The sequence below is a fragment of the Xyrauchen texanus genome, chromosome 34, assembly GCF_025860055.1.
Source record: "Xyrauchen texanus isolate HMW12.3.18 chromosome 34, RBS_HiC_50CHRs, whole genome shotgun sequence".
NCBI lineage: Eukaryota > Metazoa > Chordata > Actinopteri > Cypriniformes > Catostomidae > Xyrauchen > Xyrauchen texanus.
In genome coordinates, this window is record NC_068309.1 from 751,939 (window position 1) to 770,494 (window position 18,556).

General features: G+C 38.8%; 1 long non-coding RNA gene across 1 annotated transcript; it reads left to right on the forward strand.

Moving 5' to 3' along the window:
• The first annotated feature begins 4,235 nt into the window (after positions 1-4,235).
• Positions 4,236-17,735, forward strand: LOC127628017 (uncharacterized). Its single transcript, XR_007968602.1, has 3 exons — positions 4,236-4,344; positions 6,027-6,086; positions 17,618-17,735. It is a non-coding gene; the product is annotated as an uncharacterized LOC127628017 (long non-coding RNA).
• The last annotated feature ends 821 nt before the right edge of the window (positions 17,736-18,556 follow it).

Consider the following 18,556-nt stretch of genomic DNA (forward strand, 5'->3'; position numbering starts at 1 on the left):
TAAATGTGTGTGTGTGTGTGTGTGTGTGTGTGTGTGTGTGTGTGTGTGTGTGTGTGTAGGCATATGTGGTTTATGAGACCAATTTTCAGGTTTACACACCAGCATTACGAGGCCATTCGGTTTATGAGACCAATTTTGATGGTCTCGTAATTCGGGGAATTTAAATTGTTATAATTATTGAATAATAATAATTTAAAGCATTATTAATAGATGTATGATTACTACATTACTAGTTTTATTAATTCATATTGCTATTTGAATGTGATAAACATCCCCACGCTTTTTATGACCTTTACAAATATGGACCTTTTAAACCATGATGTGTATGTGTGAACTTTGAACAGTGCCTCTGTAGGTGGGAATTGGTATTGCAAGGTACACACATTCGCGCCAAATAACACACATTTCCCCGCTAAATCATACACATTTCCCCGCCATATCGTACAATTGGCCGTAAACGTCGGCTGTTTCGAGAAGATTCGCCGCGTTTGGAGAAGTGATTAACATCGGAGCTGCAACAGTTCTTCAGCATCATGGAATTTACCGAAAACTGAAAAGTAAGCCCTTTTATTTAATATTTTATACATTTAATGAAAACTGTGTCTGATAGCCTCAGTGGAGTTTAAATAGCTTTACGACTTATTTAATTGTTCATTACTCAGTTAAGATTACTCGTAACTAATGAAATACTGTCATGAGTGTGCATACAGTGAGTTAGCTTCTAACTTCACCTGCTTTATTGTTCATTTATCAGTTTATCATAAACGTGTCAACAATCATACTTTATGCTGTCAGAGATGGTTATGGAGCAGAAAGGAGCAAACCAACTATTAGTTAAAAAAGCACTCTGTTTAAAGCTCCAAACCATACCCAATTATCTGAAACTAGCGATAATATTGTTATTCTGTGTTCTGTGTGTGTTATTTTGGGCCACTGCTAAAGCAATGAGTTATTAATATTATACTGCATATCTGTGGAGACTGACATGACATTATATTTTGTACTAGGGGACTAAATCCTCTCAGAGATACAGAACAGCACGTGAAGTTGGACAAAGATAAAGACATACATGGATATATATATATATCAATCACACCAAAGGTAAGATGTTTTTGTAAACCTTTTGTCTCTTAATGCAAGTTAAACTCTGTTATGTTAGATAAATAATGCTCCATCAGACATAAAGTGTGTTCATATGGAAAACAACAGATTATTTATGTATTTTATTTTTTGATAACATGTTTTATCTTAATGTTTTTGATTAGTTATTTGATTTTTCCTTTGGACTTTTCCAATCTCATTAGAAAATGTACTTTTCTATGTTTTTGCGTTGTTTATATTATTAAGTGGTACAGTACAAATGCTAACATTTATGATTTTTTAATTAGTAATCATAAAAGTAAAAACTGTATAAAATAATAAAAAGTACTATTAGTCAAACTGTTTTGGTTAACCAATTCCCATTGCTTTATGTGTTTTATTGTGTTTTGCATATTAATTTGGCACACAATGTAATTTCAGAGTTTGTTTACTGCTTGTTTACCATTACTGCCATTAACAGTTGTGTTTTCTTTAATAGGGCGAGGTGTATTTGCAAAAGGATTTATGTTGAAAGGTTCATTCATTCTTGAATCCAGAGGAATCTTGTATAAGGTATCAGACTCATTAAATGAATACACAAACATCTTCATACAGAGAAATGATTACTGGGGCCGGTTGCACCAGCTGTGCGTAACTTCAATCTTAGCCTAGTTGTGGTGTAAATTGGCACAAAGTCACAATGTATGCACTACTAAATATTTGAGCATTGCACCATTAATCTTAGGTATGACGTAACCCTACGTATAAACGAAATATTTACGGCAGACTCTGACCAGGAGTAATGGATGAAATATTTAATGACATACAAAATATAGTATTTATTAAATCTACTTTTATTATGTATTGTATTTTAATGGGGATATAATTTATTACAGCTGACAGTTACTTGAACATCAACCGTAATAAGATCAAATTGAAGTTAACGGCTTTTTAACACTTCTGTATACAAATGTGAAGGCTGCCTATTGGATAAATACAAGTAAACATCATATTATGAGACTAAGCATCACTTTACAGAGAGCTTACAACCTACTAGTGAAGTCTTGCCTTAAGAACAGGTGGATCAACCAAATTAAGCACCGACTTATTTACAAACTAACTAGTAGTTACTAGGTTTGCAGCGATATACCAGTTTCACGCTATACCACGGTTTGAAAATGGACGGTTATCATACCATGTGCATTTGCTTATCTACGGTATTGAGAAAAAAATGCAACCGGACGGAGAATCTCACATGCGCGTGTGCATCTCCTTTCCTTCTCGACTGTCTGTCAGACTCGTCAACTTGCGTCACACACACACACACACACACACACACACATGCAGCAGATGTCAGAGAGAGGTGAGGGGGTCTGACATGAGTGTGAGTTAAAGCAGTGTTTCTCAACTGGTCTATTCGGACTGGGACAGCAGGGAAAGAACAATGCCATGGTTCTCCCAAGTGATCGACTATTTAAGACTGCCGAGGCACATTTAATGATAATCTCGCAAACAGCTGAAGACTTCTCATCTGCACTTTCGCACGAGTGTAACGATCTCGCGATCATGATCTGCTCTTCTCTCTGGCGTGCGCGTGTGCAATAACTGGGCTTCCTCGATATTATGGAGCGCAGACATCAAAACTGATGTGACCAATTTCAATTCTAGTGAGAGTTTTCTAGATTAAAGTGTTATGGGGATTGTCAATTCGAACCTCTCAACAGTAGCAGCCCTGACATGCCAAACAGCACTGAGGAAGAGCAACACTGTGCTATGCCTGAAATAAATAAATAAATTACACACCATCACCTTTACAAATTTCTTTCATGATTTTACATGAGTAAAAGTAACTGTTATATATTTTTTATACTGTATTATTATATAGTTTCATATGATATGATCTAAAGTTAGAATTTATTAGACCTCATTTTATATCAACAGTGGCAGCTGTAGTTAAAGTTTCAAGATGTGTTTCAGCTAATATTTATTTTTCATAAATACTGTAATTTATTATTATATAACTATTATTTAAGACTAGCACACTGACCTAACCATGGTAATGAGGAGCCTTTCCTTCTGTGTAATATGTGTATAAATATAATATTAATTAACAAACGGGATAATAATGGGCTCATATAAGTAAATATGCTCTTCAATTTTTAAAATGGGGAGAGAAACTTCCTGTAGATTTTGACATCAACAATAGAATTAATGTCACTTGATGCATGTGTTTGTACTGGAAAACCATGAACAAAACTGCAACATAAAAGGAAATGTGACCCAAGATACATTAAATACAGGTTATGTTTGATCTATGGCAGGTCCACACTTGATTTCCAGTGTAAAATCTGTCCTGAAGCAAAACCAGTTGAGAAACACTGAGTTAAAGGTACAGACAGGAGCCGTCTACAGTATATGTTAACTGTTAATAATCAGAGGACATTACTTTAAAAGCTCACACAGCTGATGTTATTTTTCAGTTAGTAGTTAATTTAACATGTAAACTAACATGTTATAGTTACATGCTATTTTTATTATGTTTATAATTCTGTTTATTATAATTCTGTTAGCTTTCTTATTTTTTATATTTATTTATATTCAAAAGAGAGACTTTTTTTTACACTTCAATAAAATAAATGGTTTCAAGTTTCAATTATAATAAAGTGTTTGCACAAAAATAAATGAATACATAAAATAACCCTTCTGTTTTCACTGATAATAGTAATTGTGTAATACTGTATACCGTGATACTGTGAAACAGTGATATTTTCTGAGACGGTTATCATACCGTAAAAATCTCATACCGTTGCAACCCTACTAGTTACTAAGCCCTTAGTGTAAAATTTACATCCCAACTTACGTGAGAACTTACACACAGCTGGTGCAACCCTGCCCTGGTGAGTAGCCTGTATTGTACTGTATGTTAGCCCATGTGCATCTTTGGAAATGAAGCCAAATAACACATGGAGATATCTGGGGCAGGCTGACATGCACATCCTAAAGATGTGTTCTCTTCTAGAGCTTAATTTTAGTTAACAATTTTAACAGTTGATTTTTATGACCCCTTTAGCATTGATGCTTCAGTCGTTGACAGATCACTTGGGAGACTAGTGAAACCCAATGCAAAGATGAAAAAGAAGTGGATGGTATGCCCCATATTTTTTATTGGCCGTTATGGATGGAAAGGAAGTTCGAGAGATTACTGATGACTATGGAGGTGTTGACTTGCCATGACATTCCTGCTATGGACAGGAAATGCCCAAGGTAGAGTACCACTGACTTTTATTGAATAAAGTATTTTTAATAGTGAGTATTAGTGTTGTCACGGTATAAAATTTTCAGCAGTCGGTACCAATACCAGTGAAATTTCACGGTACTCGATACCATTTTCGGTACCAAAGCAAAAACAGGTTACTAAGCAACACTCTTTTATTAACAAAGTCTACAAAACATTAGCAGCAGAACTAAGAACAAAAATATGCCATTGAGCAACACTTTAATTTAAATATATTATTTTTTAATTATAACAAAACTGAACAATGTTTTTGATTTTTGATAAAAGATTTGTTTCAACTTTTGCAACTTTTAACTTTTAACTTTTTAAGTACTAAAAAAAAGCCTAAATAAACAAGCATACAATAAAATTAATAAACTATTTCCAAACTAATGTGCAAAGTGCTCTCTTATTAATAAAGCTGCATATTGCCAATTTTCTTCATGATAAGAAATGCATATTGACACATATATGGATATTATGATTAAATAAGTTCTAATCGAGCTGCATTAAGCGTCCAGGCTCGAGGGATGAGCGTCCTTAGATCGGGACATTCGCACAACTCATAGAAGAGGCGCCGACCACACAGAGAAATGCCCGTTTCTGAGTTTATAGTTATTAACATGATCTTCTTCTGTATTATTTGAACTTTAATAAAGCAATAACGCATTAAATATAACTGCATTTAAGATGTAATGCCGGGATGTTTCCTTTAAAGAGCTCAGCCTCGCTTATTCCACAACGGGACATGCTTCTGAATGTACTTTAATCATTCCCTAATACTTTGGGATCTACATAAAATAAACGGTGAAAGTTTGGAGTGCACCTGTGATCTGTGTAATTCTGAACTGCTGCTCTCACGTGATATCGTTACAGTTTAATGTGATTTCATGTTATGTTAAATGAGATCAAACGACTATTCGACAATGAACATTTTTCTCATCAATTTTGTATTTTCAACGATGTTGATAATGTTGACTAAACGTTTCAGCCCTAATGCAAATGATAATATGCTTTATTTGCTTGAATAAATCTGGGTGTCTGTCTTTCAGGTGCTTCATTAAGTTTTATGTGTTTCCTCCTTTCGTCAGAAAATTGCGAAAGCAGCGTTTACAAAATGTTTTTTGCTGATTTATGATGTTTCCCTTTTCATCAGCCTCAAATCCAAAGAATTTTCTGAAATTTCCACTTTTTTTTCCCGACATGATTCAGTTGAGACTCTGCAGCAGCAGCTTTGCTTGTCGTCATCTTTTGCTTGTTGCAAGCGTTCGAAAGTTCCCGCCTCTGCGTGGGTACCGGGTAGACCCAGTACTCGGTACCCCGATACCTTCAGAAATTCTGGTATCGTAAATAATTTGTAGTTTGAGTACCGCCTTGGTACCGGGGTACCAGTATATTTGACAACACTAGTGAGTAGTGTTGAATGCATAGAATCTCTCTCACTCCCCCAAACCCCCATGGCTCCAGCTACTGTCCAGGACCACACATCCCTTCAAACTATGGTGCTGACAAAATTAATGACAATCAATTCTAAAAGTTATATTCATTCCTACCAAATGTGTCAAATTCTGTGTTTGTAGAAAACTGTAGCAAATAATTCCATTGAGATAACTTTGTTGTCTCTCTTTTGTTCCCCTCTCTCTTTGTTTCTCTCTTTCTGCCTCTCCATCAGCCCATGGCTCCAGCTACAGTCCAGGACCAAGTCGTTTCTCCCACTGCCCCTCCTGAAGAGGTTTGTCAATACATTTGTCAACTTCGTTTGACACACATGAAGTGCTTTAACATGATCTGAAGTGAGAGTATCTTATTGCTAATGTACAGTCAGGTCCATAAATATTGGGACATCGACACAATTCTAATCTTTTTGGCTCTATACACCACCACAATGGATTTGAAATGAAACGAACAAGATGTGCTTTAACTGCAGACTTTCAGCTTTAATTTGAGGGTATTTACATCCAAATCAGGTGAACGTTGTAGGAATTACAACAGTTTGTATATGTGCCTCCCACTTTTTAAGGGACCAAAAGTAATGGGACAATTGGCTGCTCAGCTGTTCCATGGCCAGGTGTGTGTTATTCCCTCATTATCCCATTTACAAGGAGCAGATAAAGGCCCAGAGTTCATTTCAAGTGTGCTATTTGCATTTGGAATCTGTTGCTGTCAACTCTCAATATGAGATCCAAAGAGCTGTCACTATCAGTGAAGCAAGCCATCATTAGGCTGAAAAATCAAAACAAACCCATCAGAGAGATAGCAAAAACATTAGGTGTGGCCAAATCAACTGTTTGGAACATTCTTAAAAAGAAAGAACGCTCCGGTGAGCTCAGCAACACCAAAAGACCCGGAAGACCAACAAAAACAACTGTGGTGGATTCTTTCCCTGGTGAAGAAAACACCCTTCACAACAGTTGGCCAGATCAAGAACACTCTCCAGGAGGTAGGTGTATGTGTGTCAAAGTCAACCATCAAGAGAAGACTTCACCAGAGTGAATACAGAGGGTTCACCACAAGATGTAAACCATTGGTGAGCCTCAAAAACAGGAAGGCCAGATTAGAGTTTGCCAAACAACATCTAAAAAGCCTTCACAGTTCTGGAACAACATCCTATGGACAGATGAGACAAAGATCAACTTGTACCAGAGTGATGGGAAGAGAAGAGTATGGAGAAGGAAAGGAACTGCTCATGATCCAAAGCATACCACCTCATCAGTGAAGCGTGGTGGTGGTAGTGTCATGGCGTGGGCATGTATGGCTGCCAATGGAACTGGTTCTCTTGTATTTATTGATGATGTGACTGCTGACAAAAGCAGCAGGATGAATTCTGAAGTGTTTCGGGCAATATTATCTGCTCATATTCAGCCAAATGCTTCAGAACTCATTGGACGGCGCTTCACAGTACAGATGGACAATGACCCGAAGCATACTGCGTAAAGCAACCAAAGAGTTTTTTAAGTTAAAGAAGTGGAATGTTATGCAATGGCCAAGTCAATCACCTGACCTGAATCCGATTGAGCATGCATTTCACTTGCTGAAGACAAAACTGAAGGAAAATGCCCCAAGAACACGCAGGAACTGAAGACAGTTGCAGTAGAGGCCTGGCAGAGCATCACCAGGGATGAAACCCAGCGCCTGGTGATGTCTATGCGTTCCAGACTTCAGGCTGTAATTGACTGCAAAGGATTTGCAACCAAGTATTAAAAGTGAAAGTTTGATTTATGATTGTTAATCTGTCCCATTACTTTTGGTCCCTTAAAAGTGGGAGGCACATATACAAACTGTTGTAATTCCTACACCGTTCACCTGATTTGGATGTAAATACCCTCAAATTAAAGCTGAAAGTCTGTAGTTAAAGCACATCTTGTTCGTTTCATTTCAAATCCATTGTGGTGGTGTATAGAGCCAAAAAGATTAGAGTTGTGTCAATGTCCCAATATTTATGGACCTGACTGTATGTGACTAAGCAGTACGCTGTCGTTTTGTAACCCTTGTGTGTGTTTGTGTATGCTTACTCATGGTTAATGAGGCCATACATTTGGTATATGAGGACCCAATTTGGGATGAAACATTGTGAAGCCATAGTGTACTGTTTAGTCACATAGTCAGCCATATTCGGTCCTCATATACCAAATTAAGTCCTCATAAACCATGAGTAAGCACACACTAAACACACACAAGTGTTATGCAGCGACAGTGTACTGTTTAGTCACATACAGTCGCCATATTCGGTCCTCATATACCAAATCATGTCCCCATAAACCATGAGTAAGCACACACTAAACACACACAGGTGTTATGCAGACATAGTGTACTGTTTAGTCACATACAGTCGCCATATTCGGTCCTCATATACCAAATCATGTCCCCATAAACCATGAGTAAGCACACACACTAAACACACACAGGTGTTATGCAGACATAGTGTACTGTTTAGTCACATACAGTCAGCCATATTCGGTCCTCATATACCAAATCATGTCCTCATACACCATGAGTAAGCACACACTAAACACACACAGGTGTTATGCAGACATAGTGTACTGTTTAGTCACATACAGTCGCCATATTCGGTCCTCATATACCAAATCATGTCCTCATACACCATGAGTAAGCACACACTAAACACACACAGGTGTTATGCAGACATAGTGTACTGTTTAGTCACATACAGTCGCCATATTCGGTCCTCATATACCAAATCATGTCCTCATAAACCATGAGTAAGCACACACACACTAAACACACACAGGTGTTATGCAGTCATAGTGTACTGTTTAGTCACATACAGTCGCCATATTCGGTCCTCATATACCAAATCATGTCCTCATAAACCATGAGTAAGCACACACACTAAACACACACAGGTGTTATGCAGACATAGTGTACTGTTTAGTCACATACAGTCGCCATATTCGGTCCTCATATACCAAATCATGTCCTCATAAACCATGAGTAAGCACACACACTAAACACACGCAGGTGTTATGCAGACATAGTGTACTGTTTAGTCACATACAGTCGCCATATTCGGTCCTCATATACCAAATCATGTCCTCATAAACCATGAGTAAGCACACACTAAACACACACAGGTGTTATGCAGTCATAGTGTACTGTTTAGTCACATACAGTCAGCCATATTCGGGTCCTCATATACCAAATCATGTCCCCATAAACCATGAGTAAGCACACACACTAAACACACACAAGTGTTATGCAGACATAGTGTAATGTTTAGTCACATACAGTCGCCATATTCGGTCCTCATATACCAAATCATGTCCTCATACACCATGAGTAAGCACACACACTAAACACACACAGGTGTTATGCAGACATAGTGTAATGTTTAGTCACATACAGTCAGCCATATTCGGTCCTCATATACCAAATCATGTCCCCATAAACCATGAGTAAGCACACACACTAAACACACACAGGTGTTATGCAGTCATAGTGTACTGTTTAGTCACATACAGTCGCCATATTCGGTCCTCGTATACCAAATCATGTCCTCATAAACCATGAGTAAGCACACACACTAAACACACACAAGTGTTATGCAGACATAGTGTACTGTTTAGTCACATACAGTCAGCCATATTCGGTCCTCATATACCAAATCATGTCCTCATAAACCATGAGTAAGCACACACACTAAACACACACAGGTGTTATGCAGACATAGTGTAATGTTTAGTCACATACAGTCGCCATATTCGGTCCTCATATACCAAATCATGTCCCCATAAACCATGAGTAAGCACACACACTAAACACACACAGGTGTTATGCAGACATAGTGTAATGTTTAGTCACATACAGTCGCCATATTCGGTCCTCATATACCAAATCATGTCCCCATAAACCATGAGTAAGCACACACACTAAACACACACAGGTGTTATGCAGACATAGTGTAATGTTTAGTCAAATACAGTCGCCATATTCGGTCCTCATATACCAAATCATGTCCTCATAAACCATGAGTAAGCACACACACACTAAACACACACAGGTGTTATGCAGTCATAGTGTACTGTTTAGTCACATACAGTCGCCATATTCGGTCCTCATATACCAAATCATGTCCTCATAAACCATGAGTAAGCACACACACTAAACACACACAGGTGTTATGCAGACATAGTGTACTGTTTAGTCACATACAGTCGCCATATTCGGTCCTCATATACCAAATCATGTCCTCATAAACCATGAGTAAGCACACACACTAAACACACGCAGGTGTTATGCAGACATAGTGTACTGTTTAGTCACATACAGTCGCCATATTCGGTCCTCATATACCAAATCATGTCCTCATAAACCATGAGTAAGCACACACTAAACACACACAGGTGTTATGCAGTCATAGTGTACTGTTTAGTCACATACAGTCGCCATATTCGGTCCTCATATACCAAATCATGTCCCCATAAACCATGAGTAAGCACACACACTAAACACACACAAGTGTTATGCAGACATAGTGTAATGTTTAGTCACATACAGTCGCCATATTCGGTCCTCATATACCAAATCATGTCCTCATACACCATGAGTAAGCACACACACTAAACACACACAGGTGTTATGCAGACATAGTGTAATGTTTAGTCACATACAGTCAGCCATATTCGGTCCTCATATACCAAATCATGTCCCCATAAACCATGAGTAAGCACACACACTAAACACACACAGGTGTTATGCAGTCATAGTGTACTGTTTAGTCACATACAGTCGCCATATTCGGTCCTCGTATACCAAATCATGTCCTCATAAACCATGAGTAAGCACACACACTAAACACACACAAGTGTTATGCAGACATAGTGTACTGTTTAGTCACATACAGTCGCCATATTCGGTCCTCATATACCAAATCATGTCCTCATAAACCATGAGTAAGCACACACACTAAACACACACAGGTGTTATGCAGACATAGTGTAATGTTTAGTCACATACAGTCGCCATATTCGGTCCTCATATACCAAATCATGTCCCCATAAACCATGAGTAAGCACACACACTAAACACACACAGGTGTTATGCAGACATAGTGTAATGTTTAGTCACATACAGTCGCCATATTCGGTCCTCATATACCAAATCATGTCCCCATAAACCATGAGTAAGCACACACACTAAACACACACAGGTGTTATGCAGACATAGTGTAATGTTTAGTCAAATACAGTCGCCATATTCGGTCCTCATATACCAAATCATGTCCTCATAAACCATGAGTAAGCACACACACTAAACACACACAGGTGTTATGCAGACATAGTGTACTGTTTAGTCACATACAGTCACCATATTCAGTCCTCATATACCAAATCATGTCCTCATAAACCATGAGTAAGCACACACACTAAACACACACAGGTGTTATGCAGACATAGTGTACTGTTTAGTCACATACAGTCGCCATATTCGGTCCTCATATACCAAATCATGTCCTCATAAACCATGAGTAAGCACACACACTATACACACACAGGTGTTATGCAGACATAGTGTACTGTTTAGTCACATACAGTCGCCATATTCGGTCCTCATATACCAAATCATGTCCTCATACACCATGAGTAAGCACACACACTAAACACACACAGGTGTTATGCAGACATAGTGTACTGTTTAGTCACATACAGTCGCCATATTCGGTCCTCATATACCAAATCATGTCCTCATAAACCATGAGTAAGCACACACTAAACACACACAGGTGTTATGCAGACATAGTGTACTGTTTAGTCACATACAGTCGCCATATTCGGTCCTCATATACCAAATCATGTCCTCATAAACCATGAGTAAGCACACACTAAACACACACAGGTGTTATGCAGTCATAGTGTAATGTTTAGTCACATACAGTCGCCATATTCGGTCCTCATATACCAAATCATGTCCTCATAAACCATGAGTAAGCACACACTAAACACACACAGGTGTTATGCAGACATAGTGTACTGTTTAGTCACATACAGTCGCCATATTCGGTCCTCATATACCAAATCATGTCCTCATAAACCATGAGTAAGCACACACTAAACACACACAGGTGTTATGCAGTCATAGTGTACTGTTTAGTCACATACAGTCGCCATATTCGGTCCTCATATACCAAATCATGTCCCCATAAACCATGAGTAAGCACACACACTAAACACACACAAGTGTTATGCAGACATAGTGTACTGTTTAGTCACATACAGTCGCCATATTCGGTCCTCATATACCAAATCATGTCCCCATAAACCATGAGTAAGCACACACTAAACACACACAGGTGTTATGCAGTCATAGTGTACTGTTTAGTCACATACAGTCGCCATATTCGGTCCTCATATACCAAATCATGTCCCCATAAACCATGAGTAAGCACACACACTAAACACACACAAGTGTTATGCAGACATAGTGTACTGTTTAGTCACATACAGTCGCCATATTCGGTCCTCATATACCAAATCATGTCCCCATAAACCATGAGTAAGCACACACACTAAACACACACAAGTGTTATGCAGTCATAGTGTACTGTTTAGTCACATACAGTCGCCATATTCGGTCCTCATATACCAAATCATGTCCTCATAAACCATGAGTAAGCACACACACTATACACACACAGGTGTTATGCAGACATAGTGTACTGTTTAGTCACATACAGTCGCCATATTCGGTCCTCATATACCAAATCATGTCCTCATACACCATGAGTAAGCACACACACTAAACACACACAGGTGTTATGCAGACATAGTGTAATGTTTAGTCACATACAGTCAGCCATATTCGGTCCTCATATACCAAATCATGTCCTCATAAACCATGAGTAAGCACACACACTAAACACACACAGGTGTTATGCAGACATAGTGTACTGTTTAGTCACATACAGTCGCCATATTCGGTCCTCATATACCAAATCATGTCCTCATAAACCATGAGTAAGCACACACTAAACACACACAGGTGTTATGCAGACATAGTGTACTGTTTAGTCACATACAGTCGCCATATTCGGTCCTCATATACCAAATCATGTCCTCATAAACCATGAGTAAGCACACACTAAACACACACAGGTGTTATGCAGTCATAGTGTAATGTTTAGTCACATACAGTCGCCATATTCGGTCCTCATATACCAAATCATGTCCCCATAAACCATGAGTAAGCACACACACTAAACACACACAAGTGTTATGCAGACATAGTGTACTGTTTAGTCACATACAGTCGCCATATTCGGTCCTCATATACCAAATCATGTCCCCATAAACCATGAGTAAGCACACACTAAACACACACAGGTGTTATGCAGTCATAGTGTACTGTTTAGTCACATACAGTCGCCATATTCGGTCCTCATATACCAAATCATGTCCCCATAAACCATGAGTAAGCACACACACTAAACACACACAAGTGTTATGCAGACATAGTGTACTGTTTAGTCACATACAGTCGCCATATTCGGTCCTCATATACCAAATCATGTCCTCATAAACCATGAGTAAGCACACACACTAAACACACACAGGTGTTATGCAGTCATAGTGTAATGTTTAGTCACATACAGTCGCCATATTCGGTCCTCATATACCAAATCATGTCCCCATAAACCATGAGTAAGCACACACACTAAACACACACAGGTGTTATGCAGACATAGTGTAATGTTTAGTCACATACAGTCGCCATATTCGGTCCTCATATACCAAATCATGTCCTCATAAACCATGAGTAAGCACACACACTAAACACACACAGGTGTTATGCAGACATAGTGTACTGTTTAGTCACATACAGTCGCCATATTCGGTCCTCATATACCAAATCATGTCCTCTTACACCATGAGTAAGCACACACTAAACACACACAGGTGTTATGCAGACATAGTGTACTGTTTAGTCACATACAGTCGCCATATTCGGTCCTCATATACCAAATCATGTCCTCTTACACCATGAGTAAGCACACACTAAACACACACAGGTGTTATGCAGTCATAGTGTACTGTTTAGTCACATACAGTCGCCATATTCGGTCCTCATATACCAAATCATGTCCCCATAAACCATGAGTAAGCACACACACTAAACACACACAAGTGTTATGCAGACATAGTGTACTGTTTAGTCACATACAGTCGCCATATTCGGTCCTCATATACCAAATCATGTCCTCATACACCATGAGTAAGCACACACACTAAACACACACAGGTGTTATGCAGACATAGTGTACTGTTTAGTCACATACAGTCAGCCATATTCGGTCCTCATATACCAAATCATGTCCTCATAAACCATGAGTAAGCACACACACTAAACACACACAGGTGTTATGCAGACATAGTGTACTGTTTAGTCACATACAGTCGCCATATTCGGTCCTCATATACCAAATCATGTCCTCATAAACCATGAGTAAGCACACACACTAAACACACACAGGTGTTATGCAGACATAGTGTACTGTTTAGTCACATACAGTCGCCATATTCGGTCCTCATATACCAAATCATGTCCCCATAAACCATGAGTAAGCACACACACTAAACACACACAAGTGTTATGCAGACATAGTGTACTGTTTAGTCACATACAGTCGCCATATTCGGTCCTCATATACCAAATCATGTCCTCATAAACCATGAGTAAGCACACACTAAACACACACAGGTGTTATGCAGACATAGTGTACTGTTTAGTCACATACAGTCGCCATATTCGGTCCTCATATACCAAATCATGTCCTCATAAACCATGAGTAAGCACACACACTAAACACACACAGGTGTTATGCAGACATAGTGTACTGTTTAGTCACATACAGTCAGCCATATTCGGTCCTCATATACCAAATCATGTCCTCATAAACCATGAGTAAGCACACACTAAACACACACAGGTGTTATGCAGTCATAGTGTACTGTTTAGTCACATACAGTCGCCATATTCGGTCCTCATATACCAAATCATGTCCCCATAAACCATGAGTAAGCACACACACTAAACACACACAGGTGTTATGCAGACATAGTGTACTGTTTAGTCACATACAGTCGCCATATTCGGTCCTCATATACCAAATCATGTCCCCATAAACCATGAGTAAGCACACACACTAAACACACACAGGTGTTATGCAGTCATAGTGTACTGTTTAGTCACATACAGTCGCCATATTCGGTCCTCATATACCAAATCATGTCCCCATAAACCATGAGTAAGCACACACACTAAACACACACAAGTGTTATGCAGACATAGTGTAATGTTTAGTCACATACAGTCGCCATATTCGGTCCTCATATACCAAATCATGTCCTCATACACCATGAGTAAGCACACACACTAAACACACACAGGTGTTATGCAGACATAGTGTAATGTTTAGTCACATACAGTCGCCATATTCGGTCCTCATATACCAAATCATGTCCTCATACACCATGAGTAAGCACACACACTAAACACACACAAGTGTTATGCAGACATAGTGTAATGTTTAGTCACATACAGTCGCCATATTCGGTCCTCATATACCAAATCATGTCCCCATAAACCATGAGTAAGCACACACACTAAACACACACAGGTGTTATGCAGTCATAGTGTACTGTTTAGTCACATACAGTCGCCATATTCGGTCCTCATATACCAAATCATGTCCCCATAAACCATGAGTAAGCACACACTAAACACACACAGGTGTTATGCAGTCATAGTGTACTGTTTAGTCACATACAGTCGCCATATTCGGTCCTCATATACCAAATCATGTCCCCATAAACCATGAGTAAGCACACACACTAAACACACACAAGTGTTATGCAGACATAGTGTACTGTTTAGTCACATACAGTCGCCATATTCGGTCCTCATATACCAAATCATGTCCTCATAAACCATGAGTAAGCACACACACTAAACACACACAGGTGTTATGCAGACATAGTGTAATGTTTAGTCACATACAGTCGCCATATTCGGTCCTCATATACCAAATCATGTCCTCATAAACCATGAGTAAGCACACACACTAAACACACACAAGTGTTATGCAGACATAGTGTACTGTTTAGTCACATACAGTCGCCATATTCGGTCCTCATATACCAAATCATGTCCCCATAAACCATGAGTAAGCACACACACTAAACACACACAGGTGTTATGCAGTCATAGTGTACTGTTTAGTCACATACAGTCGCCATATTCGGTCCTCATATACCAAATCATGTCCCCATAAACCATGAGTAAGCACACACACTAAACACACACAAGTGTTATGCAGACATAGTGTACTGTTTAGTCACATACAGTCGCCATATTCGGTCCTCATATACCAAATCATGTCCCCATAAACCATGAGTAAGCACACACACTAAACACACACAGGTGTTATGCAGACATAGTGTACTGTTTAGTCACATACAGTCGCCATATTCGGTCCTCATATACCAAATCATGTCCCCATAAACCATGAGTAAGCACACACTAAACACACACAGGTGTTATGCAGACATAGTGTACTGTTTAGTCACATACAGTCGCCATATTCGGTCCTCATATACCAAATCATGTCCTCATACACCATGAGTAAGCACACACACTAAACACACACAGGTGTTATGCAGTCATTGTGTAATGTTTAGTCACATACAGTCGCCATATTCGGTCCTCATATACCAAATCATGTCCTCATACACCATGAGTAAGCACACACACTAAACACACACAGGTGTTATGCAGTCATAGTGTACTGTTTAGTCACATACAGTCGCCATATTCGGTCCTCATATACCAAATCATGTCCCCATAAACCATGAGTAAGCACACACACTAAACACACACAGGTGTTATGCAGACATAGTGTACTGTTTAGTCACATACAGTCGCCATATTCGGTCCTCATATACCAAATCATGTCCTCATAAACCATGAGTAAGCACACACTAAACACACACAGGTGTTATGCAGTCATAGTGTACTGTTTAGTCACATACAGTCGCCATATTCGGTCCTCATATACCAAATCATGTCCCCATAAACCATGAGTAAGCACACACACTAAACACACACAGGTGTTATGCAGACATAGTGTACTGTTTAGTCACATACAGTCGCCATATTCGGTCCTCATATACCAAATCATGTCCTCATACACCATGAGTAAGCACACACACTAAACACACACAGGTGTTATGCAGACATAGTGTACTGTTTAGTCACATACAGTCAGCCATATTCGGTCCTCATATACCAAATCATGTCCTCATAAACCATGAGTAAGCACACACTAAACACACACAGGTGTTATGCAGTCATAGTGTACTGTTTAGTCACATACAGTCGCCATATTCGGTCCTCATATACCAAATCATGTCCCCATAAACCATGAGTAAGCACACACACTAAACACACACAGGTGTTATGCAGACATAGTGTACTGTTTAGTCACATACAGTCGCCATATTCGGTCCTCATATACCAAATCATGTCCCCATAAACCATGAGTAAGCACACACACTAAACACACACAGGTGTTATGCAGTCATAGTGTACTGTTTAGTCACATACAGTCGCCATATTCGGTCCTCATATACCAAATCATGTCCTCATACACCATGAGTAAGCACACACACTAAACACACACAGGTGTTATGCAGTCATAGTGTACTGTTTAGTCATACTAACAAACAATTTTATGATCTTGTTTGTTTTCAGTGGATAACAGAGGTAAATGCACATCTGCAAGAACACCATGGACGAAAGCTGAGGTCAACGCTGTGATGTGACGCTTCAAATCTCATATCATGAAGGGTCACTTGGCATCTAAGAGGGAATGTGAGGTGTGCAAAAAGTGTGAGCATCCAGCTCTACAAAACAGGACATGCCAAAATATCAGAGATTTTGTTCGAACCATTTAAACGTCAGTTGAACTAAATTGATTTTGGATTTTAACCAAAAAAATTGTCCAAGGGACTAAATCTCTGTCACGTTTTCACTTGTGATTTTATTGTGAAGGTCTTTTTTAGTAGTTTTGTTTTTATTCCCATCACTGAGTGACAGTGTTTTGTATCTTTGTTTCACAACATGTTTAACATGTTTTACTCTCTGAATGATGCTGTTGAAGGGTTTAATGTAGATGTTTATTCCAATGGACCAAATTTCTCTAAATGACCATTTTTTTTCTCCCTCTTGTTGTATCATATATGTAATATCAGTGTTTACACATATGATACATTCCTGATATTCAATATTTTAAACAATCATCTCATCTAAAGCATCACCATCACAACTGCATTATGTCCCTCATATTTGTCCAGCAACTTTTAATAAATAAACGGACGACTACTATGATTAAATGAATCGCAAAGAGTGGCCGTTCATTTGTTCAATGTGTCGATGTGCATGATACGAGATATTTGTGTTGCTCTCCTGGATGTGTCGTGACACAGAATTGTTTGCAGCATCAGATCTGCTGTTAAGATCAATCCAGAATCATGTACAATCAATTGGCTTTCAAGGATGTGTAGCGTTGTCATTATTAACACATGCTAACGATTGGGGTAAAGTTATGTGACACTACATTTTTGCGATAATGCCAATTTTCTCGACAAAAATTGTTTCCAAACCGTGTTTTTGTGACATTTGAAGTATTGA